Genomic DNA, 26,126 nt, shown 5'->3' with positions numbered 1-26,126 from the left:
CCTCCCTACCACACCTCTTGGTAGGACCAAACTATTTCAGCTCCCTCCTGCTTCCATTTTCTCGCTATAAAATCCTAAACTCACTCAATATCTCTGCAACTGTGCAACTATAATTTAATCTATGCTATGGAGCACTGGCCAGTGTCTCAGTACAATACTCTTCTATACAAAAAGTAAAATCTTGACTCTACCTTAATTCAGAGCTAGAATTTAAATTCACAAACACCCTGAAGGAGCTGATATGGCTGTTCTCCTCAGGGTGCTCTATCTCTACTCAGTGCTTTTGAAGATGTCAAGAAAAGGCAACCTAGCTTGCAAGCGGGATAAGAGTAATGAGTATTTGTGAGAGGTGAGGACTACAATTTCTCAGTAAATGATAAAGCAATCATTTTGTGGTGATGGGATAATGGCAGGATAATTAAACACCTACTTCACACATCTGATCTCTGCAGTTGTTGAGAGTGGGAGAACAGCTAGCTGAGCCTTACTGTTTCCTGAAACACTACGGTACCTGCATTAGCAGCACCCTTTGATTAGAAAGTGCCATGCAGCTGAGAAACAGGGAAGGTGAAACTGCTTTGGTTTGTTTGAGCTGCTTGGGAGAAGCTTCTGATATTGCAATTTTGAATAAAAACAAACCATCCTGCTACCAAAAATTAGAGGAGGAAATTTGTCTTTTGAGGCAAAGAATAAGACAGCCAATGTTGCCTTGTGAAAGTACTTAGTGTTGCCTGCACTGGGATAGGATTTTCATATTTAAAGAGCACAGCGTGGTATTTGAAAGCGAAGAGTTGTTAAACTGGTGTCAGCATGAAACTAGAAACACATCATGGACGCTAATGTGTACTTGATATGGTGAACAGGTGAATGGAATAAAGTGGATACGCATATATATTAGCAGTGCTTTTCCAAGCACAGATCTTAAGAAACTAGTGCGGAAAGTCATGGGGGAGATATGAAGAGTGGCCAGGGAAAATGGATTAATAATGTCTAGTAAGTAGACCTCTGAAGGATCATAATAAACGATAATAAACGATAAAGAATCCTCCTGGCAGAATATGACAGATGAGATGGCCTGGAGCTATTTTCTATTTAACATTTATATTAGTGATTTAGAAATTAATTTGATATAGAATGCATCAAAACTTACAGATGACAAAAACAGGAAGATTTTTAAAGTCAATTCTTGGGAAGACATGAATGGATCACAAAAGAATTTAGTGGAGATGCAAAAATAAGACCGGCATGTGGAATTTAATGCTAACAAATAGAAAAGTAAGCACAGAGAGAAAAATATGCCTTCAATGTTGTACATTGAGAAGCGGTATTTGAGAAAAACAGAATTCACAGGAGGCTTTCTGAGCCATTTGTGCCTTATTCTAGTCTTGTTGAAGTCCCCTGCATGTTAGTAAATATGTCCCTAAACACTTCTCTGCAACATTTCTTCAGGTGATTATTTCTATTATCATCTCAGTCTTATGTTATTATTGGATGTCACAGAAGGAAAATATTTTTAAGTGAATCATGTTTTTTAAGTATTCATGTCTTTTACACCCAAACATATATCTAAAAAACATCATAAAAGACTATCTATTCTAAATGCATTATTTTTAAGGGAGAGGACATGGAGATAAATGAAGGCAAATGGTAGATGATGACTGTCAACTCCATTCTCCATCCAAAGAGGAAATAAGATCTGGTCTTTGAATACTTTATTTTAATGTTAAGGCATTGCTTTAGAGGGAGGGTAATGCTAACTAGACACTCTGGGAAATTTCAGAACTCACTTGCATTTTAAGAATTATGTGTCCCTGAATTAAATATTTACTAAGAAAGCTGAACATGACTCATTTTCCCGACAATAAAATTTTATCAAATGCACTTAATAAAATTTAATATCTTATATTGAATGGTACTCTTCAGGACACTCTGCTATTCTGATGACAAGTCTTAGGAAAACAAGTAAACCAAGTTACAAGGCTTATTTATTATCAAACCTTGGCCCTTGTAAACGCTTTATTTGAACAGACCCTGAAGATTGAAATTATATTGAGCTGCATGCAGAATGTTAGACTGAAATACAAGAGCGAAGACCCATCTAAGTCAGAATCCTGTTCCCCACAATGGCCTAAGAGGGTCTATAAGAGTAATACAAATGCAAATTTCCTCAGATTCCATAGCAAAAAGTTTAGCTTAAATATTCACTTGGTCAGAAGTGGTCTTTTAACTCTGGTAGAGTTTTTCTGGATGCAAAGTGGCTTGTAACCAAATTCCAGGAATTCTGTTGTCCATATATTGGCATCCCTAAGTCAAGATCTGTCCTAGATACCTAAAATCAGAAGAAAGTGTTACCCAGTGAAACAACATCAATATTGGCATTTACAAAACCAGATAAAACTCATACATTTTCAGAGGCTTGCAGTACCTGAAGCTCTAATGACAAGTGGTTTTTGAAATCTTTTTTCTTTGCAGATTGTAGGCATTTATGTGTTTTAAAAACCCACAGCATATACCTCTTCATCTTCATTTAGACTTCTTCAAATATTTGTTGCTTTGTTTTTCCATTGTTTTCTTGTCTGAAATTCAGTTAATGGTGTACTCTGCTGCTGAATCTTTCTGAAACAGCTTTTGTAAACTGTTCCAGAGCTGTCTCATGTCATGTTTCACCAAGTACAAGGCAAGGATGAATTATAAATTCATTTATGCTAAGCAATACTTTGCTACACAAATAGCACCCAAAATTTGTATCGTGGATACAGGCAGGATATGGTAATACACAATGTGGGAGAGGGATTCTCGTGCCAGTCACGTTCCAGCATGCTAGAGAGGAGGGGAAGCTTGCTCTCTCCTTCATCACAACTGCTGGTAGACCAGACTGGTGCCAGCACAATTATTCTTGTCAGGTCTGATGACTGTGTTTGGCTTTGCCCTTCCTTTAATGGATCCTGAGAGGTGCTTCAAGGCACCATTCCTTCAATTACCCACTGCTTACTTATTCCCTTCCTCCTCCAGCTCACCTGAATTCCAGCATCCCCTCCACCCAGAGTTACCAGAGGGCTACAAAATGTTTGTAAGCAGATATGTTGGACTGAGCTTTAGAGAGCTGATTTCCTTCTCTAGTTTTTGCAGAATTTAAAATTCATGGGAAAATGTGGAGATAAACCATTAAATTTACACTAAAGTAAAATGCCTGTCATATAATGCACATTGATTTTTTTTTCCAATCATGCATAAAAGTTTTTTAAGGCTGTATTCTGCTCCTATTTTTTCATTGCCAGTGAAGATAATACAGCATTCCAGGAAAAAAAAAAAAAAGAGAGAGAGAGAGGTAATAGAACACAATTTTATTTGTTTGTTTGCATAGGGAAATAAGGCCAAGCTGAAAACTCATGTATTCACATTATTTGATAAAAGGGAAAAAAAGGGGAAACAGACAAACGAAAGAGCTAGCAAAACTGTCTTGAGTGTTAAATGATGTATGATAAGTGAATGTTGATAATGCATCATCTTATAGCATGGATAGTGGAACTAAAGCAGAAACACGGAACTTTTAAAAAAAAAGGATGTTAATTGCAAATGGGAACAAAAGTTTTAATCAAAGAATAAGGAACTGGTAAAATGACAAGATTAATAACAAAAAAAGCTGATGCACTAGGGTTGCTTTGGCAGCAATTAGTTACCATCCTAGAAGGCTGTGTAACAATCAGCCTTTAATGTACTCAGTGGGCTTAAAGGTCATTTCTCACCTTCGACATTTCTCCATAATTCACTTCAGTCACAATACAAAAATCACTGGAATATTTAATGGAGTATTACCTACCGAGGCATAAATGCTTCATTCCTGGTAGGGTCTTGCAGATAGCACACAGCATTTTTAATATAACTGATTTGCATATAAATGTATTTGCTGCATATTGGGCTTTTATGGAGAAATTTGAAGAAAATTGTATTTGTCCACTCAATATTTTTTAAAAGTGGAATAGAAATGAGGAAAGGAGGTGGGCAATGGGAAGTGGAAAAGAGGCATGAATGCTTCTTCCATTACTATCCTATCGTTTTAATCATCTATACAGAAAGTCCGTTTGCTTCTCCCCACCTCGACAAGGCTTCGAATCAAAGCCCAAATTTCAATCCAATTTCTCATTTGTTCCTTGCTTTGGAATGTGCAAAACCTGTTCACAAGCCCAATGCCCCCAAATGTCTGAGCCTCTACATCCAGATTTGTACATTGGCTCGTCTGCATGGCAAAGTAACAACTCCCAAAAATGTGTTCAGTGTTTGTGAGGAAATTGGTTTTTGTGAACTACTATGGGAAACAGAGATAAAATGTTAGAGTCATACACATGCCTATATCCATCTAGAACCAAGGAAGGAAAACTTAATTATCCATATATATGCTTCAGACACTGGCTGACAGCATAGCATGGCTGACTTGCCTGAACTAGCAGGTCCAGAAAATGGCAAGTGGTCTAGGAAATGAGTGGAAGCATCAGTGAAGTGTAATATTCTGTCTTTAAAAATTCCTAAGCTTGTATGCTTTCAAGCCTGGAAAAATTTGTTCATGACACAAAAAATCTTCCTCCATCAAATGTCACTTTAAAAAAAAACTTTCATTACATGAAATTCTTGGCAAAGATTCTACGTATAGATTAAATTATATGAGTCTGAAGCTTTTTGTCATAAAGATGAGAAACATCAATGTGTTCTAGCTGCATTTAAGAATTTGGTCTACTTACTGAAAAACTCTCTGTTCTTTGAGTCACATAAAATGACAGTGACAAAATTTTGTTTTAGTCTAATAAGCTTAAATAAAATGTCCTATTTGATTTTGCTATGAACTTCAATTCCCAGACAACAGCAAAAGTCAAAATTATTTTTAATGGTATTTGTTTATTTTGACTGAGACATCAAATAATGGTGAGAATCTAATTCCTAAGCCTCCACTACTCAAAGACAAAGGTGTTTCCCTGTATTTGTATAAAGCTTTTTTTTGCTCTTCTTTCTCTGCTTTTGTTGCGAGCTTACATTGACTCTTCTGTAGTGATCACATTTGACATCTCTAAGCTATTTACACTATCTCTTAATTTTTGTTCAAAGATGACTTAAAGTAATCATAAAGGATTCAAGATCAGATAGACAATTTTACATGAGAATAAAGACACATAATGGTATTTAAAATAGAAGTGATGCGTATGGACACTTCATGTTCTTTCTGTTGTTATGCTTCAGTGCTTCATTCTCTCCTGAACACATTAAAGTGGAATAACAGCCTTCCACAAAGAGAAAAAAGAAGAGGCCAACCTATTGTGAGGCTGTTCTCCATCCTCGGGGACAGGCCTCTGCACATTATTTTGCCCATTGCAGGAGGGGAACAAGTGACTGGTGAGGCAGGAAGGTGTGAGAAAGAAGCAGACTAAAGAGCAGAGAGTCTCATCCTACGAAGCCAGTGAGGACTGTGATCTACCAAAGACTTGGTTTGCCCCTCATTGCCTCTAGGCTGCTAGTGAGCAAAGAGGTGTTGCAGATGGGCTAGAGGTCTCAGGAGAGACCAGGTGTCAACCTCTACAGCTGAATAATCACTGAAAGAAGTTTCTTGTGTTGATGATAAGAAGAACCACAAGAGTGTCAGCTGTTTTGGGCAAGGTCAATGCACTTTGCAGCCTGGTAGCACAGGACCAGCCCCTGTGGCAGGCCTATGACAGCATTAGCAGCATTATCACCACCACATTGCCAATGACATTGACTTCCTGTGGCACATTCATTACAACCAGTGTAAAATTGAATTGGTATGCAAGACTTAAAGATGGTAGTTGGGTTTATGCAATTACCAAGAACAAGAGAGTTTGCAAAACCTTTTGGCAGTACACAACAAGCTGGGCAGTGTATAACCTGCCATTAGAGAAATGTGAAGCATGCATAGACATGAAGATCCCCAAACCAGCTGCCTTTTTACTTCAAGAAACCCTCTTTCCTTTCAACTTAGCCTGCAAGCTTGACTGTACTGGCTGTTTTTGCCAGCCATGAAGACACACAAAGTCATGTTTTCCTTCATTTGAAAAATTAAGGGGCGTGAAAACTCATGCCCTCCTTTTCCTTTTATGTTATAAATATCTATAATTTGAATATGTATAAATTACATATATATAAGCTAATTAACTTATCTGATATGAACTCAGTCTCGGATAAAATCTATACTGAATGTTCCTACTCTTAGAGTGGTTTAAATCTGAAGTTATATTTATTGCACAATCATTTCTTATGGAGAGTTCCAGAGAATTTGGTGATCAGACCACAACCTTCTATCAGCTTAATGGAAATTAAAACCCGTTTTCCCTAAGGTTTGTGTGAGTTGTCCCTTTTTGAAACAAATATTGCTAATTTAGCATTTATAGAAATAGAAATTCAAGCACTACGAAATTCATAAATACTAAATTGTAATATCTCTCCTGCTTTAAGAGGTAAATGAAGCTATGTCAAAAGAATTGACATTCAGCATATTAGCTTGCTGTTTGCAGGATGTTTTCTAAATCCTTAGAGAATACTACACTTATAGTTTAATAAATATTAACTATTTTATTTCACTACACCAGGATAGGCCTTTGTACTTTTGCAGAACAGTCAAAGTGGAAATAAGAGAACTAATGAGGGGTACTCATATGAGAGGATAACAGCAAACCACATTCTGTAAGTATAGTAGTAAAATTTAGAATGAATGACAGGGAAAAATGTTTCATAGCTACTTAAAATACCAGACACTATCTACAAGGTGTTTAGCCAGATGGAGTACTTACATAAATCTACTGAACTGTGTAGTAAAACTAAACAAGTTTAGAAGATCTAAAAAAGCAGATCTATTGGTTCTGAGTGTCCTGATCCCATATGCAATCCCTTGAAATCAATAGGAATCTTTCCAACCATTTCAGGTTTTGGAGATGACTTTATCTCCTGTGATCAATATATTTGCTGTTATGAACCATTATCTACTCAAAGGAAGTTACTTGTTTTCCCCTGGCAGATTTGCCTCCCAACACAGTAAGCGATATTTAAATTATTGTAATATTGACAAAAATTAAAGTATCTTAAAAGTTCCAAGTTATTGCAACAAGCTCTAATCTCATAGAATCATTTCCTACTTCATCAGACACAGACGCCACTTATTTTTCTGTATGCATCTTCAAAGAGAAATACTAGAACTTATTAAATAAACCATATTATTACTTTCAATTAATTAGCAGATGGTTTAATGATATGCAATAGTAATTGCTACTACTTGCACATATTTGATTATACTCTATTATCTTATCATAATTGTGTTTTAAATACATCATAGCCATTGATATCTTGTGTTATGGCTGGCAGTTTCCCTCAGAATTATGAGTTTTGCAGAAATTGCTATCTTGTCTTCTTCTATGTTAAAATGAATTATAGGCAGCTTTCCTATCCCAGTTAAATAAAGATATATTCAAAATATAGATTAAAAACAGCTATGCGTAGTGCTGATAATGATCATTGTTAAATAACTTAGTCTATCATACCTTCATTAAATTAATTAATGATTCATTATTGTTTGCAAATAATAAACATCCTGTCTGACTAGTTTTATTGAAAATGAAGGTTCCAGTAAGGTTATTTTTCAGTTCTTCAAAGACGTTCTCCAAATTCATTCACACTACCAATAAATCTGAGTGCCTAAAAATGCATAGTTAATGCTAGGGAAGAATAAAGAAAAAAAATATAACTGTCCATTTCTTGGACTACATTAAGCTTCCTTTGTGTAAAGGACAAAAAGGACAAACCTATTTTGTCAATTATACTAATTACAATGACTTCCTCTTTCTCTCAATTTCCCAAATAGCAGAAAAAAAAAAAGAAAACAAAAAGGATAAAATCAAAATCGTATTCAAGATCACCAGACAGTAGTCAAGAGAAAGATTTCTGTCCTGAATTCATGCCACTGTGCAGTGTAGAAAGTAATGCTTTGACTTTCCTTAAAAATTTTTTAAAGCCTAACCAAACACTGGATAAGGACAAACTAGTCATTACTCACCCTTTTAAAGTTGTTGCCAGGGGTTGGGAAGTTACCTTCTGCAAGAAATTATTAAGGAAATTTGATGACCATCAAGTCAAAGATAATTTCTGTTATGAAATAAAAGCTAGCCCAAGAGTAAGGAAATGAAAAGAAGATGTTAACAGCCAATTCTCTTTAGAAAGATTATAAGGTGGAATACTGTATGGCTAAGCTCTAGGATAAATATCTCAGTCATCCGGAAAATTGGCTGAATGTGAAAAATAAAACATTAAATCTCCCCTGACAGCTCAATTACGTTTTTTGCTTTTTACTGTGAAGCAGAAGTCCAAAGCAAACAAATAATCTGGATTTTAGTTACTTTCTTCATCATGAAGAGGCATTATAAGCCATACAGAAAGATTTACAATTGTCCAGTGTGCCTGAGCCTGGATGTCCCTTCAGCTGGGAAAGCTGAAAGAGTTAAAGACCCTTGAATTTAGAGGTAGAGGGCAACAGTCTTTGGTTATGAAAATATATTTTTAAATCTCCAATAAAGTAGTTCCTCATGGATAACTGTGGTTCTGCTTCCTCATTCATTCACTAATTTTCCACAGCCATATGGTAGTTCACAGTCATCTGCGTGTTCAGTTCACAAATAACTCTGAGCCAGCTACAGGATTTCAGGAGTAAGCAAGGAATGCACAATGTAGCTTATTTCAGTTTTGAAATAAATTGCTTCGGATTTAGCATATTAAGACTTGTTCTCTATTCCAAAGGGTCATAGATACCTTTCAAAAAAGAATTTCTCTTTAATGTACTGAAAATAAGATCTTTGGTTTTTTTTTTTGTTTTTCCCAATCCATGCATTTTTAATCAGGAAATGTTCCATTTGTTCCTTCATACCAATTTTCCAATGACTACTGATGAGCTAAACCAAGAAAATGGAAACCTATTTTTACATATATAGACATATTGGGCTTGTCTGTGAATTTCAGTAAATTGTAATCTGCCTTTCTTTTTTTCAACCATACAACACATAAAATAGCCTAGTAGGCATCAGGAAGTCCCTGATGCTTACAGTATGTTCTTAAATCCATATTTAGATATGGGTTGTTTTTCCAGAAGTGCTGAACACCCACAGACTGTTTTGAAGTCATTGAGACAGAAAATAATCAGACTGAAAATAGTATCAATGAGATTTAGATGCATTAGTTCTGAGACTCGTTTGAAAATTCTGACCAGAAATTTTAATACTTTATATGACAAGTATATGAATACTATAATCAAAAAGGTCTCCTTAATGTGCAGTAGTTATTGCTGTTGCAACCAAAATTTAGTATTTCTGACGTTGCGTATACAAAAATTTTTATTTCTCTGGGAGTTTCTATGGCAATAACATCTCAGAAATCATTAGCACAAAGAAATAGCAAGAGCAATCTGTCTTAGATCAAAAGAAGAAACCAAATTGGAAATAATTATGAATATGCTCTAAGAAGAATGGACAGACATTTTAAACATTGTAAGGAGCGCCACTGAAAGCTCATGGTAGGATTTCAACATTCACTTTCATTTTATATTGTTGCCAACTTAGCAATTCTCCCTGCAGAGAAAACCTGCTCATGGAGCCTTATATTCAATAATTCTGCCTCCCTGCAAGAAGAAACTTGGAATAAGTGGGTAGAACTGTACACGGATGCAAAGCAGCAGTTCTCATAGGAGAGGCTATAAAAGTGTGTGGCAAAATTGCATTGCCTAAAAGACCATTGTGGAAAGTGAATTTGAAAAAGGCTGCCAAAATACACCCCTTAAAAGAAACACACCGGCCAAGTCAAACATTCAAGTAATTAAGACAAGTCAGAACAGAGACCTTAAAAGTTCTGGTGTATGTCTGTTTTCCTTCTCTCATTTTATGTGATGGCCATTTACAGTTTTATTCTTAAGTTATAAAAATCAATTTTATATGACATTTATAATTCTGGGTTAGAAAAATGTTTTTGATTTGTATAAGTCACTCTGAAAAGGTAACTAAACTCTTCTAAAACTATTTGCAGTTTAATGGATCATATAAATAATGAAGGTGACTGGAAGGGACAGCTATACCCACCAATAATTATTTTGGCTAGTCTGTTTTTCTTCCAATTTTAGATTTCACTTCTATTAGTTAAACGATTTTGTCAGTGAAAGTGTTGTCAAAACACATGCATTGCATACAGATACATGCAAAAGTTGCATACAGATTTTGCATCCTTTGGCAGTGCAAACTCTAAGAAGTGATCAGCACTGGATACTAAAAGGAATTACTGTCTTGGCCCAATTTAAAATACATATGATGATTTAATTGTATACAGTAAGCTGATGTGTATGAGACGGGCTATTAGTAGGGCTCTATAAATGGTACAAATGGGGGCAGAGAACATCTGTTTTCAGGTTTTCAGGTTTTCATATCTTCATTCTTCAATATTGCCTGAAGGTGGAAGTAAGAGGAAAAGTGGTGAATTTTAGCCTTTTTCCTTTTTTTTTTTTTTTTTTGGTCTATTCTAGGATAACTGTACTGGCAGCTACATAGACTTCTGCCTGTGGGCGCCAGTCTCCCTCTTCTTCCCTGTGACAATGAAATCACTGTCAATTTTAACCAAACAACTCAACCATTTAACTAGATGTTGGTTTTCTACCTGTTTTGGAAGGAACCCTGCCTGAGCAGAAGCGACTGTCCCAATATCATGTCCCTTCTCGGACAGCAGCAGTCAGATTCCAGTACATCCCCACCCCAAGGGACCGCAAACAGTGGAAGGTGTCTGGGCATCTAGAGGGGTCAGAGTACACAAATATTTCTGTAGGCTGGCTTCACACATCTTATTAATTTTAGGAGAACAGGGAAGCTCCGTTGTTACAGATTAAAATGCATGGTTAAAGCACTGATGTAGCTTCAGAAGCAAAAGTCTAAACAAAATCTTCAGCATTGCTCCTCTATCCTCTTTGGTTTCTGTGTCTTTTCTAGATTAGAACTGTTTTTATATTATATCAGAAGGGCAGATTCAAAATGGAAGTAAGGCATAGGGTGATGGACAAAATTCCCCTTCAAGCCCACTTTTGTCACTTTTACCTAACCCATCTTGGAACAGACAGGTTTTTACCCGACATTATTTTTAATCAGTTGATAAGGCTTAAAGGAGATTTTCATGGGGACTCAGACAACTGTTCCGTTTGTTGTTGCTGTAAAAAATAAAGTATCACAGAAGGAGGATCCAGTAGCATAAGCCCTCATCTCCCTTTCCCCAGGCAGCTTTACACTTCACTGTAAGGAAGAAGTAGTGAAGGAAATATGTGACTCAAAGATCCAGTCAATCTGTATTACAAGGAACCTGTAAACAAATTTCCATCTCAAAACTGTTTTTTTCCCCTCCCTATTTTCTACATTTTATTTAATATTTCTTTCACTCAGACTCCTGTATACCTGCTTCTTTATCTGAATTTCTTAATTTGGCCTCTTTCTTTATTCTAGTGTCATTCCCTTGGATTTTGCTGTCCTACAATATTTGAGGGTCCTTGGTGATTGCTAGGTTCCATCCCTGTTAAGGAAGGTCCTTATTTTAAACCAGCCCTCCTTTCATCTTCATGTTTTCCTAGATCTTTCACTTCAGATACCTTTTTAAATGATGCAAAGAATTTATTTTCTTCATGGTTTGTACCGTTGTTTTCTCTGAGCACTCCTACATTCAGTGTTGCTATGTCCCATGCTGTGCTCCAGATGAAGAGTGGTGCAAAGATGCAAACTCACCTAGGCATCTCTTCTTTAAACGCAGATTTCAATTTCCAGTGGACTGTATGATATTATTGCCCATTCTCATCTGGAGTGATTTAGTCTCTACTAGTCTTATGAGCGCAAAGGTCAGGAGAAGCTTCAAGTAAGTCTTCAAATGTTGTAGTGAAGGATTTGTTTTCAAAGGTTAAGAAGGAGTTGTGCTTGTATTGGGGTTCCAAGAATATCACAGTCACCAAATGGAGAGCCTCAGAATTAATTTTAATTGTTTTCGTTAATATTAACAACCTTTTTTTTGTGCTCCAGTAAACATATCTGCTTATTTCTTTCCTTCCAGAAAGGCGTATACATGGCAGAGGAAATCATTTGGAAAGAAATTTTGTTAAAATTGCCTTGGAAATATTGGAAAACGTGTCAAAGATCAGGGAATTTGAATTGCCATAATCTTCACACATTTGAGATGAAAGTTGAAAAAAGCCATATCCACAAAAATATCAGACATAAATTTTTTTTTTCACTTTAGCACTGATTACATAAGTGCTGAAATCTATTTCATTTCTTCAAGGACATTTTGCTGACATTAAGTTTTCCCAGCTACCTAAATAATGTAATGTAGATTCCTTTTCTAAACCTAAAATATAATTATGGGCCATGTTCAAAGGTACATTTTAGCAAACATATTTCTCTAATGAAACTGTATAAAGGAGTAAAGATATTGTTAAAAAGAAAATCATTGTATCCCAGTGATTCCTATTCTTCATGAACACTAAAATGTTCCCTTTTTCTTTGTTAGGAAGTGACATCTTATATTCTTCCTGGCAACGAGACTATATGGACTATAGGAAACAAGAGAAATAAAGTGTAAATAGCTGTTGGATCCCAGGGCGTGTTCATCTGTTCAGAGAACAAAAGACAAACACATTTTTTGGCATCATGAGAAATACATAATTATATAATTAGAAGAAAATAATAATAACAAAGCAGAAAAATATCACTATGACATACACATCACCTCCATGGTGTAATGGTATAATACCTATACAGTGCACTTACATCTTGAATATTACTTATAATCATAAGTGGTTATAAGTCTGTCTCATTGCCAAAAAGATGCTCTTGAATTATAGAGGACACAAAGAAAATAGAAATTTTGATGAAAGGAACAGGCAGTTTTCCTTATAAGGAAAAAGTAAGTAAACTTAGCTATCTATCTTGTAAAACAGGTGTCTAGGAATTAAAATTACAGTGACAGAGGTCTATAAAATCAGAAATATATAGAATTCATAAAGCCAGAGCAAGTAGAAAGCTAGTGAGTTACCAGACAGCAGCTTTATACAAAAAAAAAAAAAAGAATAGCATTGTCATAGTGTGTGAAAAAGATTCTGGGGAACGCCTTTCTTCAGGATATTCTAGAGGAAAAAAAAAATGGATTCTAAAAGGAATTAGGTTAACTTACAGGGTTGCTGATGTACTGCTGAGTTCATTTACAATCTTTGGCTGAAGATACTAAACTATTGACTGCCAGAAAGAACAAGCTTATGCAGATTTAGTATATGCCAGTGGACACCTTCAGGGAAAAGAAACTGGGTCAGTCTGATTCAGCAAACCAGCTAGAGATTCAGATCTTTCTCTTCATACTCATTTCAAGCATCAGTGGTTCAGACCAAGTGGGAGATTAAGACAGGCTACTGGCCATGTTCTTTAAGAAGATTTACCTCAAGTGCAGAATAGAGTTATGATAAAAACTCTCTCTGCCAGGCATTATATTTCCAACAATTCTTCCTACAACATTGATTGTTCAGAAAGTTATGTGGTTATATGTATATAGTCATGGGTAATAAATTGTCGGCATATGGAGCCCTGGTTTAGCCCCTTATCCTTTCTTCCAGTTCTTCCATATGCAAATAACTAACTTACTCCTAGTAAATTAAACCAGCTCCAGAAAATAAGTCTGGCAATAACTACGGCATTTGGAAATCATTGCATTCTGAATATCTGACTGATTTGAAGCTGTCAAAGATCTATTTTGTAGAGCTATGAAGTCAAAGTAGCATACAGATGAGTTAATTATTCGTCTTGTTCAGCTTTCCCTCAAGCAATATTTTAATGAAAGCCGCAGGCAAACCCTGACTTCCTGAACATGGAATACCTCATCAACCAAGTACTGTATTTTTCTAATGTTCATATATGAGAAGTAAAAACTGTTTCTCCTTTGTTTTTGTCACAGTGTTTTGTAAGAGTAAACTAAGTTCTGCCTTTCCCTGCCTCCTGGTCCTGTAACAAGGGTGTTGAGAAAAAGTGGGGAAAGAGTGGGAATCTGTAAAATCCTTCTTTTTGTGCCTTTGTTATCTCCTCGGAGCTCTGCCCCTGTTTCTTCAGACCATATTTACCCATTACCACCTTTCCCTCAGTCCAGAAGCTTCTGCAAGTTGTGATGTCCGCAGAGAAGAAGCTCAAAGGAAATGCAGACTGTCTGTGTTCCATAAGCTGAACTATAACCACACTGTATCCACAGCACTTCCATAAAAGAGTGGGTCAGTGCAGAAGGTGTTTGCCCCTTCCTTACTTCCCTTGCTACTCACTAAGCAGGATAGTATGAACTGAGCAATGAGATGATAGTTCCTGAACAGTCAAAAAACATCTACATTATTGTGGGCTTATATCCAACTAACTGGACCACACAGAATAATTTTCTTCCCTGTGTCTTAGTTGCTTCACCCATAAAATGACAGATAGTGAAATTCATGTGTACAGAGAAGGAGAGGAAGAATTTTAGGGTCACTGATAAGAAATGATGTATCTGAGCTGTCAGGTATCTAAGTAGCAATAGCCATGAGAAATACTGTTTGGTTTGCTTCTGTCATTCCTGCTTTTATCTATTTTAACAATGATTGTATCTCTCTCCCTCTCCTTCTTCCTTTTTTTTTCACATTTAACACATTATGCTCTTTTGTATTTTTTGTACTTTTTCCTCTTCAGTTGATTTAGTTATAGAAGAGAATCTGGAATATAAGGTACTGCACATAAGTCCTGGGATTTATTCATTCTCTCTCTCTCATTTGGCCTTTATTTCCAGTAGGGCTCCAATCACCATTACCATTCTCTTTGCAAGTAATTTAATGGCTGAGTTCCTTTTCATAGGGTCTGCATTGTTGAGTAAGTTCTTCAATTAATTCTCTGTTGCCCTACCAGTAGTGCTGTATTTGCGACATACACAGAGAGGTTTATTTGCATCATTTAAAGATGGGATATGTATACAAAATATATATGAGGGAATGGTGACATTTTACGTTTGTTAAGCAGCTTTGCTCTGCAGGTAAAAGGAGAAGAAAAATGTATTTGAAGTACTGCTGTGGACCCTGCATCGGAGGAGAGCAGTTTTCAGCCCTATCCTTAATTTCCACATTTAGCAAAGGCAAATTTAAGCACATGATGGAAAGCAAATGCCTAAAATGTCGTGTCATTTGCTGCAGAGAGGATTGGTTCAAAATTAGAGCTTAGAGTGCGTCAGCCTAGTTAAGTACAGAGGAATTTCTTCATGAGCCCTGAGTTGGAGGGAAGTCAATCATCACTTTAAGTCATCTATTCCTGCAGGGCTGCTCCACCAATGACAGAGCTGCTCTGACCTGCACTTGCCTCCATTAGCTCCCGTGGGTGGCTCAGAGGCCATCAGAGCCGTGACTCAAAAGTGGTCATTACAGTTTCTGGATTTGTCCCTGTTGTCACCCTTCCTTGCACGCTGGTGCGCAGTAAACCATTACGAGCGACTCCCTCAGCATGGGGGAACTTCACAGCTCTGGAGTTGCCAGGCACTTTTGACATTCAGAAAGAACACACTCACACCACTGTGCATTTGGCCTCTGAGCCCGGGCTCTTCCTCCCGTTTTCAAGAAGACCTTTCAGCACTAAGGTACAGCACTCCTCCACATGTATTGGAGAAGCAACAACACTCAGTGCCACTGGTAAAAACAGAGTGTTCTTTTCTGTGAACTGCCCTTTATAGTGAAGTGAAAAATAACCTTTAGATGTTTCACAGTTGCAGCATAAAGCATGCATAAAGAAATGAGCGTTGTTCATATTGTCTAAACAACTTACTTCATAAACTGTAGCCGCTTTAACTATACATACTAGAACAACATTTTCTAAATGTCACGGCAGCACTGCTGGTTATGAAAGATGATGTATGTATCTTGTTCTGTAAAGGAAAGAGCACGGAGGAGGCTGACAACTCATTACTCTTCAACAATAAAAAGAAGAACTCCACGTTGCTTGAGTATGTGAGGTATTTTAAGATAAAATAGACTGCTTCACATTTCATGACACCATCCTCAAGTCAAGCTGAGCAGAGATAAGATTCCTGAACTCAATAAAAAAGCAAAATCCTCTGATGCTCTCACATAGAGCTTCTTAGCACTTGCGCCGACTATTGGCATCCAGAAGGTGGAAAACACTGGGCCAGGAAAGCTAGGAGTGAAAAAACTCATACAAGGAGAAAAGAAAAACTCTGACTGAGATTAGACCATTCTGGCACATTATGTCCTTTCAGAACAAAGAATTGCAAGGCTAGGTTTGATATCTTCCCTATATTTTACCTCCTAAATTTGTAAGTGGATATTTGTTCTGGGAAATCTCAGGGAAGGTAGCAGTGCCGGCTCAGTGATCTGCTTTCCGCATCACGATGCAGCAATCCACACTCAGTGCCACTTTTGCAGAAATGAACAAGGCAGGTTTGCGTACCCCGTGTGGAACAGAAACAGACCCTATCTCTTAAGCAAGTGTAGCATTTGGTTATCTCAGGAGAGGGAGGTAGCCATAGTCACTTCTTTCATGGTCTGCCCTTGTTGGCCAGTTGTGAAGCAGTGATGTGGGACCATGACTGAGTTTCAGCTGTATTAGGCAAAAGTCCTGAGTTACAATGCCTGTAAAGTAAATCAGCATATTTGTCACACAAATCCTGTTTTTTTCCAGACAAATTATGGAGTGCAGCTTCCCCCTTGCTGCAAAATGGTTGTATTTCCCTTCAAGAAATCCTTGAAGTTGCTTGAACAAGTTATTTTTTGTTGCAGTCCGATGTCAGTTTTTTACTGATGATTACCAGTTACTTCCCAAGGATATTTTTTTCTGGAGCACTCTATTTTGAATAAATTTTAAAATTATGTCTCTGACTCAACCACTGCAGGAGACCTTAGTTTCTCAGGGCTATGACTTGCAGTGCACTGCATTAAAAATCCTTGGAAGCATCCTGTCATAAAAGATGCAAAATGCCGAATGGGATTTCAGAGAGGAAGTGTTTTGACAGCTATCCCCTTCTCCTTTCCTAAACCCCTAGATATAGTTGTCCAAGAATGAGGCTAGAAAAATACAGTATTCCTAGACAGCTGCTCAGCAAAGTTGCTGAGGGATTTTCAGAACGATTGCGGCTGACATATTGGGTCCCAGACCATTAACAGAACAGAGAATCATTTCATTTGAATTTCCTTTCCAAGGGCTCTGAAGTGCTCCCGTGACCTAACTAGAAAACTAAAATGGTTCTTGGTCCTTAGTAATGAGAATTCTTCTTTTATGAACACCCACATACACTCTCTATGAACAAAATCTGGAGTTTTGAACAGTATTACTCCTTAAGAAATCTGGCTGCCTGCTGTGATAACCTCTGCCATGCACATCTGTTTAGCCTACAACTTCCTCTGTTTAGGTCCCGCTCATGTAAGGAGTGTGATACATTTTTTTTCCCTCAGACTCTGTTTTATTTCTGGACCAGAACCATCTCTGTGGTATTTGATTACCTGAATATTATTTCTCCATGACTGGAAAACATCCAGGCTGCCATTCCCCACTGAGAATATAACTGAATATTTAATGAAAAAACCCACATCCAAAAAAATCTGCCAAACACATCATAGAAAATACATTTTATTGAAAGGGAAACCAATACAGAAAGTAGCCATGTGCATTTTAAACTTTGGTTTTCTCGAAGAAAATGATTGAAATTCTCTTTGGCTTTCTGTCTTGTGACCATTCATGAGATTAAGAAGAATCAAAGACATTCTATGTTAAAGTTTATGGGTTTAAACTTTAATCATATCTATTTTAAGTGAGATAACAAATGTCAAAATGTCATAATTTTATTGCAGAGCACTTTTACACGAAAGATTAAAGAGAGTATGCTTGTCTGAGAATGCTGTATCATCTCTGTGCTTTGATATCTTCTTTCCATTCTGGTTGCTTTTAAAAAGCATGGTTTTCCCATGTTCTCCATTACACTGAAGTTCAAGCAAAGCTACATCTTTATAGTACTTTTGTCACTAAGTCACAGAAAGTTACTGTCACCTCAGCTTTGCCTCTAAGGTATTTTTTGACACTTTGATGGTTATTTGTGTTTGTGTGTGGTGGGGTGCTCAGTATATAAGTTGTGCTTGCACTGTTAGCAGCACACAGGTAGAGATCTTGCTTATTTAAGATTCTTATCTGTAGGTTAGGACTAGTTATAACATGCCTCCTTCCAGACAACTTATAATTTGTATGGGTCAGCCATAAACTTGTTTCTCCTAAGCCACATAAGGGGTATATAGTTGAGGTGGGCTTTAGTAACTATTTCTCTTATAAACAAGTTGATGCTGGCTTGTACTGCAGCACACCTGACAGCTGACTGAAAGCTCTGGTTTAATAGGGTAACTTCTTTCGGCAAGAAAATTTCTTTTAGCTGCTTACAGGAGGTCACATGGGGCTAAATAACACAGGCAGTGTAACGCATGACATTAAAGAGTATGGTATTTGCAGAACTTGCGATGTGTCAAGTTCGCTACTGCTTACCTACCCCAGCAAGTGCTGGCCATTGACAGGAGCAGCTTTGCAGAGCAAAGCAGTTGTTGCTGCTCACATACGATCCACACTGGAGGCCTGGAGACCTCAGACTTAGAGCTAGGGTTAGGGTTAGAGCTAGGGTTAGGGTTAAAAGAAAGCCTAGAGGCCCACGGGGAACAGGATTTGAAAGGGCATGCCAAAGGATAATGGGCACAAAATGAAACACAGGAAGTTTCATCTCCATATGAAGAAGAACATCTTTACTGTGAGGGTGACAGAGCACTAAAATAGGCTGACCAGAGAGGTTGTGGAGTCTCCTTCCCTGGAGATCTTCAAAATCCGCCTGCATGCCACCCTGTGCTCTAGGTGTCCCTGCTTGAGCAGAGGGTTGGACTAGATGATCTCTAAAGGTCCCTTCCAACATAATCATTCTGTGATTCTGTGATGTCAGGAGTTTTTATTTTGCATTAGTTTTGTACTATCATTTTATGCAGTGTGCATATTTGACAAATCAATGTTTTGTGAATACAGGAGTTTAAGCACTGTGAATATAGGAGTTTAAGCATTTAATAAAAATAATATTACTTGAAAAAAATGACATGATGAATTATCTGATAAGTGAAATTCTACGACACATATCAAATGTTGAACATGAGGCAGAGGCTGGATGGCCTTTTTTTCTTTGTTGATCTTTACTTTGTCCTGTGAATAGCTCTGAAAGATAAGTAACGATGGATTGAAGAACATGGTCTGTGATCCCTTTTTGTTTCTAATTCCATGACAGAACTTTTCTGTGGACTCTAAGTTTGGTTGTTAGTTCTTTGTTTTGTTTTAATTCACCTAGCAACCATAGCGTTGTCTTGGTTACAATAATACACATGCTTAGTACTTTATTATAGGAGTTTTCAACTATGAACAGCTATCACATTCCTGCAGTGGGATGGTTAAATAAAGACATAGCAGCAGCTAGTTCAGCAGCTGCCTTCTGCTCATGAACTGGCTACATAGAGCAAAGTATACTTTTATGCAGTAACTTCAGATTCACCATCCCATTTTTTTCACTCTATTTTCAGATGTGTAACATTTTTCAAATGTTATATCTTTGTTGCTAAGGGAAACTTTTCTTTCTGCCTTATTCCTTATAACGTACTATAACCGTTCTTGTGGCTTATGTTACTTAAAGCAGTGAGACTGAGGTTGATAAGGCAGAATAAATAAAACTAGTATTTTTTTAGCTCTCAGCTCAGAGAGCAAGCTTCCCTCCTTGAGCAAAATCATCCTCTTCTATGTTCTTTAAAAAATACATTTAGAGTAAAATGCCCACATTTTAAATTTTAAGTAGCTTCATCACTTTTCTCCTAGATCTTCCAGTCCTCTAGAAGATACTTATTTCACATCAGTTGCTGAGATTTCCTACTGTCTTTGATTTCAAGAGAATACAGGAAGGTAGATTGCAGTTTATGGTTTAAAAGCCATGGGTTATAGTGCTACGTTTCCTAAATGCTTCTGTAGTCTGACTTGATAGTGGTGCATTAACTTCCAGAAGCTATTACCATTAAAACTGCTTCTGCAGAACAGTTTACATCTCCTTTCTTTCCCTCTCCTGACCAACTATAATGTGGAAAAGTCCCTTTGCTTATCCTGCCTAATGCCTTTCCCCACAACGAACAGATCAGTATATTCCCATATGTAAATCTGTCTTTGTGCTTTGTGAAATACTGAGTCAAACACATTGGCATCCATCTGCACAATAAACAAGTGAAAGGCCAAAAGTTCATAAATTTTGTGGAGTCAATGTGTTTAATTCTGTTTGTACTACTGAAGACTAATGTGTAGAGCATAAAAAGATGAATTTTCTCACTTCTAGTCATAATGATGAGAAATAAGCTATATATATCCTGAGAAGGAAATAGAGGATAGCAGTCATCTGGGTAATAGTACGTATGTTTTTAAACATTGCAGGGAATTCTCCTTGGGCAGATCTCTTTGTAATATGCCTGGGTGCTAAAATATCTTCTTTAAATTTCCCATTTGAAAATGACATTTCTCATTTAAAACTGAATCTTATTTAAGTAAGAAAAGGAGAGAAGCCTATAACTCAATAACATGCTTTCTAATGTGTTTTTGTTTCATTAAAAATAACCTTTTATTTAAACTTCTTTTTTTCATTCCATCACTATCAAATTTCTCAGTTTAGCTACAGAAACAAAATCTTCTCTGCACAACTCTATTTCTGAAAACATATGAAAATCTATCACATGAAAATAATAAATGAGAATAATAAATGACTCTGTAAAAGTATGTGGTTTTTAGATATATTAAGTGCAATCTTTTCTATACAGTATTTATAAAAATACAATCACTCCTGCTCATGCTAACTTTTGTCTCTCTGTTACATCTTGCTCAATAACACTAACATATCTGAAGCAAGATTGCTCTTTTTAGGTCTGCGGATGTATGAAATGCAGTAGGGCCTGATCCTTACTCATAATTCCTATCTTCCACAGGGAAAAAAAAGATATGGAGGTCTTGCTTCATCACTGCCATTCCTTATTTTACAGATCCTTTCGGAGGGCCATAGTCGAGTTAGCAGAGAACAGCAAAAGTAAAAGCTATCATAAGATCAGCAACACACAAGTACTGATATTAAATGTGGGAAAAAATCAGTAGGAAATACAATGTTTCTCTAATAATGAGAACTGTTGAATCATACTTTTATTCTGCCATGTTTTCTACCATGTGTCTGACAAAGAAGGGCACGTGTGCACATTCATAAACACATCACTTCAAAAGATGCTAGCTGAGGATGTAATTCTGTCCATGAATAAGAATCTCCTTTATGGTTCTCTGCTCATTCACTTATACTTTGGAGCATATTTCTATATCAGTACCTTGGCATACTGCACAGTGTTAGAGTTGATCATAGAAATATTCATCTCTTTAAAAAAAATCTTGCCTGTAATTTTTTTTCCCCTGGATATGTGCAGCAGTAATTTCTGCATACTGAGAAGCAAGCAGTATTCTGAAACCCCTTAATCATTACTGTTAAGGTGATTTTTTGACAAGTCAAGTTTCTTTGAATATCAGTTCACCATGAATTATCATGTAAAAACAAAAAGCTATTCACTTAGGCAAAAAACCCCACTATTGTTGATAGTCATGCTGTTCAAAAACAAATGATGCATATCAGCATTGCTCAGATAAGAAGTAAATCTTCTGCATTATGAAAACAGTGATATATATATTTAAGATATAGATGGTATACTATAAAAGGGAATAGAAAGAAAGAAGTAACAGAGTGAAGAAGGAAAGGAGAAAATGACAAGGTTGTGTCATGGAGAATTATTTATGTGTGATCTCTGTCTAAATAAAAAAAAAGAGTATTATATCCTATGGGATTTAAACTTTGTTCAGAAATAAGTGATGTAAGCTGGCTTTAAGCATAAGAGGAACAGAGCCATAAATTCCTAAAATGGAGTCCATGCAGTAATAGAGAATGATGTTCAAGTGTCCATGGAAATTCGATGCTCTTGTATTTAGCCTGAAGAATGAAGTTGTTTTTTGGAACAAGTTCTGATTCTCTTATTCATATTAAGTAGTGGCATATTCCATGAGGATACTTGCTGGTTAGATTAGAAGTGGATGGCGAATATGAAATATCTGCCCTATGTGTTCTACTTTCTCTCCAAAGTGCTATTCCTGCATCTCAAGAAAACATGAGTTTGTGTAGGTTGCTCAAGTGTTGCTTCAGGCACATATATCTGAGCAGTAGAAGTAACAATGCAGTCCATCACAGGGGACTTCTTAAACAGCAGATGAAAAACAATGCAATCTGCTGTTGCATCCAAGAAGTCCACTGTGTTATTGAAGAAGACCAGGTTATAATGGACTTTCTGGATCATGCTAAAGGAGGAAGTATGCAAAATCATGATTGATATTTTCATGTCAGTTGCACTAGTACTATGTGGTTTATAGAAAATGATTGTTAACAAGAAGTTTGCATCTGGGACTTCAGCTACAAGAAGAGAGAATGAGAAAGTGGTTTGTTGAAATTACTTCAGAGAAATGTTCTATCCTGCTGCCAACTTGTTTGCTGTTTCTAAGGCTTTAAGCACTCAGGTAGCAGTGACTAATTTTTGTAGATTCTTCAGCTGCTGTAGATTCAGCATTACAAATCAAGTTTGCATTTGATCTTCTTCAGATGATGCTAGATCCCTGTTGACCATCCCTTCTAAGCAATTTATTTTTAGTGACAGTCTCAAGATTTCATTTTTATCTTCTAATAACATTTAAAATATTTTGTCGGACTTGGCATATAACTCATACAGAGGAAACAACAAACCGAATTCTAATACTTTGAGTCCAACATGATGAAATAAGCAATGGTTTGTGCTTATTTACATGAAGGAATGGTGACCCCATTTTTACATTAAGCTTCTTTTGGGATTATGCTGGAAGAATGAAGAATGCCTTGGACACAAGCAAAATGCATCAAGAGATATTAGCACAACAGAATGGTTGGCTGTAGCTGCTGATTATATTGCTTGTCATCTGCAGCTGGAGCTTTCCACTGGGACAACATTGGTTCTATTATTTCTACTCCTTGAATACCTTGCAAGCAAGTACAACACCTCAGCAACCTGCACAGGCCCCTGTTGTACAGAGATACAGGAGTAATGTGTTGAGGGGGCAGAAGGAACAAAGCCTGTGCAGAGAATTGTAAACTATTATAGTATTTTGAGCAGAAAAACAAACATTTATGGGTTGAGGGGGAGGGGAGAGAGTTTTACTTGTCCTCTATTTAGAAGTCTTTCATTAATAACAGATATAAAAAATTACAATCTAAACAGTTCATGTAAGAGACCTTATGTTCTTTTTTTTTTTTTTTTTTTTTTTTCATACTCACTCAACAATTATGGTCCATTCATTAGAATGTTAATTTAGAGAAATTTTCCACAGCTGTAAGCAGGACTGGAGCTTGGGAAATATATTGTGTTCTACATATCTTATGCAATTGGAATTCAAATAAGGATTTAGTGCGTTAATTAAATCTGTTATTCCCATTTCCTAGCATGAACAATGTTCTTAACATTAGCATGCTTTACTCCTATAACAAAAGAATGTGACTTACCTACTCTTGATAATATTTTTAAGCTAATTGCATTGGTTACTTCTCTCTGACTTGAAACTAGAGAAACTTGCACATAGAATGTGAGTTTTACATATAACGGCATATCCACTGTCCAATAAGTGCACAGATTAATTGTACTTGCTAAAAAGTTATTGTACTAAAGAGTTATTCTGATGATTTGAGGGGAAACTTATGCTCTGTGTCCCTTCATCTTCCTACATTCTCTCCACTGCTGTTGATTCCAAATCAAATATATTTTTACAAGTTTTTTTTTCAGTGAAATGGTTTTCTCATTCTATCTCTATCTGCTCTTTGCTGCCTAGTACCCTCAAAACCAAGCATTTGTAAGGTTGCTAGAAAATACTTAGGGAATAGATACAGACAAAAGCTTTAAAGAATTTTATTGGTTAGAATATTCTAGTTATTCAGCATTGCTCCTTTTTCATGCACAACACCTCTAATCCACACAAAAGCTTTCAGACCAACTGAATTTGCCATGCATACAAACCAACACGAACTACTAACATTAGTGCTAGGGATGGGAAGAGAATGAGAAAGGAAAACAAATAACATTGGAGAAAGAAAACAAACAAAGTTTGTTCTGAAAATACATAGAGGATATCCTAATACCACAAATACCCCCCCCCCCCCAAAAAAAAAAAAAAAAAAAAGCAAAAGGAGAAGAAAGCATAGCTTAGGAAAAATAGTTCATAGCTTTCCAATTAATCCACAAGTTTTATATCATAATGCAGTCAATCTCAGTGGGACTATTTGGTGTTAACTTGTGTGGTTATCTAAGTGATAAGTGAATGCCTAATATAAGGAAATAGAGTGGATCAGAGACATAAAAATTTGACCATGGTTGAAGGTAACCATCATTATTCAAGCAAAGGTATTTCTGAAATCTATTTATCTGTTTCTATAGAATGGATTATAGCTGTAAAAGTGATAGAGTATGGAAGCAGATGGAACCAGCGGTGGTTCGAGCCTTTTTTATTTTAGAAAAGAAACCAATTTGGCAGAAAAGTAGTAGTGAAGAGAAACCTCTTTGGTGACATAAGCATGTTAGAAAATCAAGTTAGATTATTTATCCACCCTCCAAAAGAAGAAACTACATCAACAAGGTCCCTTCTTATGAAGTTCTATGTTTTTGTGAAAATACAAAAAAAAGAAAGAATTAAGGATAAAAATATCATTAGATTTGAATAGCTAATTTTTCTTGTTTGTTATAGCCTTGTTTATTGTAGTAGTTGTTTTCAAATGACAGATTTTGTTCTTTCACTGAATTTTAAAAAGAATCCTGAAAAGAATTAAAAGGATTTACATAAATTTAAAATGTGACTAACAGGTACACTTCATAAGTTATTTAAATGGTCTCAGAATGTGTTAAATATAGATTTGTTGTTTTGTACTCTCAGAGAATCAGCTACATTTGACATTTGCAGACAGGTTTTGTTAGAATCCACTCAAGCAATTTAGTAATCAAATCAAATTGTGGTTACTCTAAGATAATACAAACTTTTTATAGCTCTTTTTTTTCCCCTGACAAAGTTGGCAATGTCTATGTACTTTTCAAGTTCAGTATTTTGGTTTTTATCCAAGTCTCAAGATGACATAAGTAAGGACATGTTTTTCATTTGTGCCTTCATTAGTGTGTGTACTGTAATTTCTATTTCTACATGAGAAAAGGAAAAGAACATATATGCAGCATAATCCTCTTCATATGCATCGCATGCAGCTTTAGCAGCAGTGCTGTCATGGTAAGCATTTATCAACAAGTATTTATGCAGAATATTACAAGTGCAAAGAAAGTCAGTGAAATAAATGCATCTCCTGTAACTTTTAGCACATATTTTTCAAGGACATGTCCTATAAATTTTATAGATAATTGAAGTCCAAATTCTTCCCATTACACTAATCCAGCCAACTTTCAATGTAATGCAAACCAGCTGATGCGGTAATTGCTATTTGAATGCTGTATCCAGTCATGGTAGCTGCTGTTCAGAAAAAGATGCTAGAACTTTGAAGAGGGTTTATAAAAGGAGCAACATCCATGTTAAAATATGTGTTAAAAATAAAAGTGCAGGAGTTGTGTATTTTTAAAAGATAAGTGTTCTGGGCATAGATCTTTGTTCAGCTGTGATATTCTTCTGTGAAAGCATCAAATCAGTTTACCAATTTTTGAAAAACATAGTGGTAAAATTTCTTATCTCTAGGCTGGATTTTTAGTTTTCTTTTAGCTTTGAATACTGATTTATTCAAAGTTCGTTGTCTGTGTTATAGGTCTGTCAGACTGAATGACTCCAATGGTCACATTTAAAATCTACATTTAGTTGTTATTTCTCTAAATTGTATTCCTTGCGAGGTCCAGGTGACCTACTGTTTGGTTGATGAAATGAAATCTTATGACTTGAGAAAAAAAT

This window comes from Tinamus guttatus, unplaced genomic scaffold (genome assembly GCF_059628265.1).
Source record: "Tinamus guttatus ecotype Peru unplaced genomic scaffold, ASM5962826v1 Tinamus_guttatus_pri_ptg000083l, whole genome shotgun sequence".
Taxonomy (NCBI): Eukaryota; Metazoa; Chordata; class Aves; order Tinamiformes; family Tinamidae; genus Tinamus; species Tinamus guttatus.
Note: the sequence above shows the minus strand (reverse complement) of the source record.